The sequence below is a fragment of the Physeter macrocephalus genome, chromosome 18 (assembly GCF_002837175.3).
Source record: "Physeter macrocephalus isolate SW-GA chromosome 18, ASM283717v5, whole genome shotgun sequence".
Classification (NCBI taxonomy): domain Eukaryota; kingdom Metazoa; phylum Chordata; class Mammalia; order Artiodactyla; family Physeteridae; genus Physeter; species Physeter macrocephalus.
The window spans coordinates 68,135,123-68,138,717 of NC_041231.1; positions in this window are offsets into that span (position 1 = coordinate 68,135,123).

Genomic DNA, 3,595 nt, shown 5'->3' on the forward strand with positions numbered 1-3,595 from the left:
AACCCATGTCCCCTGCATCGGCAGGCGGGCTCTCAACCACTGCGCCACCAGGGAAGCCCCGAAACCACTTTTTAGGAAATGAAATTGTGTTGTTATGCAGACCAACCCTCATGGCCTTTCTCTTCCACCTCACTGTCCAAATGAGCAAATGACATGGAACCAACATGAGATGCTCAACCTTTGATCTAAGTTAGCAGTAAAGTATTAAAACTCAGTTGAAACCATCTTGGTCATTTCTAGAAAATTCTAAATGGCAGAAATACTTTTTATTAAGGCTCTCCAAGCTGTGTGACCATGCAAAGAGAGTGGATTGGCCTCCAAACTGAAACAGAAGCCATGTTCCCAGTTTTGAGCATCCCAGCCAGGGGCCCCAGAGTTTCTTTATGTTTTCTTTTAACTCTCACAGAATTCCAAGCTTCCCTACAGGTTAGCACCACCCCCCGCCCCCTCATTCACATACCATCTATCCAACTCATAACACACATGAAGTTATTTCATCCCACTGAAATAATTCCTTTGTGTGTCAAAGGAACAAACATTTTGCACAAGCTGTGCTTGGCAAGCTTGGTAGAAAGACTAGAGGCGAAAAGACATTCGAACACTCCTCTCGGCTTTCCTCCATCAAAATGGTATGGAAGTGCAGTGAAGGTCCATTTCAGGAAAGGGAACAGCCCTTGAGGGAGAGAGAGATCCAACCCATGACTCTGGAAACACCCTGCTCAGCCCCTTTGCTTTCCTTTCTAGCCACATTCGCAGGCTGGTCTATGAACCTGGGTTATCAGACGCATTACTCCTTATGCCAGCACCAACCTTCCACCCAGTTTCAGACCAAACCTGCTCTTTAGGGAGTGGCGCGGAAGAGAAGGCACTTTTCCTGAACCTTTGGACAGGCACATTAGCCTCGGTTTAGCCTAAAGATCCTATGCGTCTTCTTTCCTTATCCCTTTCAGAGAAACGCCTTATAAAGTCAGGCTGACTCATACTGACCTCCCGTTTGGACTTTGCCTTGATGTTCAATCATGGTTATAGAAGTGATTGCAATTTTCAAATAGAAGACCCTTGTAAATTACCATTATTTAGCCCAGAAGGGGTGATATACCAAAATGGAAGAAGAAAGACCTTGATTATAGTAACAAACATTTCTCCCACTGCACCCCCATCCCAAGCATTTCCACACGTACCCAAAGGAGGGAAGTGTCCAGTGACACGATTGGAGGACTTGGACGCCCTTTATTTGGCTGTCTTTGCTTTGTGCTCATGTTTAGATTATCACCACAGGCTCTACATTCAGAAATTCTCTTTCCATGTTGGGGATACCTTTCCCCCCTCAATGAGGGGGAAACTGAGCAGGTGGGCCAGGTATGGAGGTGATTTATGTCTATTTTTGGTGGGCCAGGTATGGAGGTGATTTATGTCAATTGCATCTACATCACTTTGGCCGGAAGTAGGCATACGGCCCTACCCAGATGCAAGGGAGCTGGGGAAGGATGTCTTCATGTGACACCGGGAGGAAAAAGAAAAATTTTCATCAAGGATTGTCTCTGCACAAAGGATTACATTCTGGAAGCCATAGCTCTCATCTCCCTCCCTGGCTGTCCACGGAGCAAGGAGCTTGCCCGGCGAACCACCTTCCTTCTAGGGATCCGCTCACACTACGCAGGACTCTCCCCCACCGCCAACCCCTTGCCCGGGTCATAAGTCTTGCATTCAGCTCCCCTGTTATATCTTGCCTTTCCCCTTCTGAAGGACAAGCCCAGACAACTCTTGCAGCCCTTTCTCAATTCAGGGCCCTTACAGGTCTACAGCATACATTAAATGGGTTCTATAAGCCTTGGGTATCTGCATAAATCCGGTTCTAATGAACTCAAGGAAACTCGTCTAATATCACAAGCCCCGCACACACACCTCTGCCCCCCTGGGTCTCCCTGTCCCTCTACTTCTAGAAATGCTCTACACTCTTCTTGATTTTACCTCTTCTAAGACAATATGGACTGTAAAGTCCACATCTGTGACTAAATTCCTCTTATTCCAGCCATACAAGAAGGTTCCCAATGCACGATGGTTTTGGGAAAAGAGATCGCATTATGGAGAGTCTAAGAGAGGGAATACATGCATCGATTCTTTTTTTTTTTCCTTTTTGTGTTAGTTTCAGGTGTAGCAAAGTAATTCAGTTATACATATATATGCATATATAAAAATATATATATTCTTTTTCAGATTCTTTTCCAACATAGGTTATTATAAGATATTGAATATAGTTCCCTGTGCTATACAGTAGGTCTTTGTTGTTTATCTATTTTATATATAGTAGTGTGTATCTGCTAATCCTAAACTCCTAATTTATCTCTCTCCCTTCCATGCATCGATTCTTAATCACCACAGCAAGAGAGGATTCCTCAGGGACAGAGGGAGAAGGACATTGAAATGATTATAGTCTGTCCCCCAAGTCTTCTTCCCTAACCTTTATGAAACTTTTCCGTTTATTGCAGGCTTGAAGTTGAGAAATGTTTTATTCTATCACAATTCTGCATATGGCTAACAAAGAAAATTCTGCATGCAAAAAGAATCCTTGTTTAGCAAATGTTCACTGGCATAACTGTGCACCAGGCACATTGCTGTAATACATCGTGAACATGATGCTGTGTTCCCCCAGGGATAGTGAGGAACCAGAACCCCCATGGGGTGACCGATGCCTGAAACACACATTTAGATCAGGCAGAGCCAACCATACAAAGCACAATTAAATTTCTTTTTGAATTTTATTTTATTTATTATTTTATACAGCAGGTTCTTATTAGTTATCCATTTAATACATATTAGTGTATACATGTCAATCCCAGTCTCCCAATTCATCACACCACCATCCCCCCGCCACTTTCCCCCCTTGGTGTCCATATGTTTGTTCTCTACTTCTGTGCCTCTATTTCTGCCCTGCAAACCGGTTCATCTGTACCATTTTTCTAGGTTCCACATATATGCATTAATATACGACATTTGTTTTTCTCTTTCTGACTTACTTCACTCTGTATGACAGTCTCTAGATCCATCCACGTCTCTACAAATGACCCAATTTGGTTCCTTTTTATGGCTGAGTAATATTCCATTGCATATATGTACCACATCTTCTTTATCCATTTGTCTGTCGATGGGCGCTTAGTTTGCTTCCATGACGTGGCTATTGTAAATAGTGCTGCAATGAACATTGGGGTGCATGTGTCTTTGGTAATTCTTTTTATAGTTTTTTAAGGAATCTCAGTACTGTTCTCCATAGTGAGTGTATCATTTTACATTCCCACCAACAGTGCAAGAGGGTTCCCTTTTCTCCACACCCTCTCCAGCATTTGTTGTTTGTAGATTTTCTGATGATGCCCATTCTAACTGGTGTGAGGTGATACCTCATTGTAGTTTTGATTTGCATTTCTCTAATAATTAGTGATGCTGAGCAGCTTTTCATGTGCCTCTTGGCCATCTGTATGTCTTCTTTGCAGAAATGTCTATTTAGGTCTTCTGCCCATTGTTGGATTGGGTTGTTTTTTTTTTTTTAACATTGAGCTGCATGAGCTGTTTATATATTTTGGAGATTAATCCTTTGTCC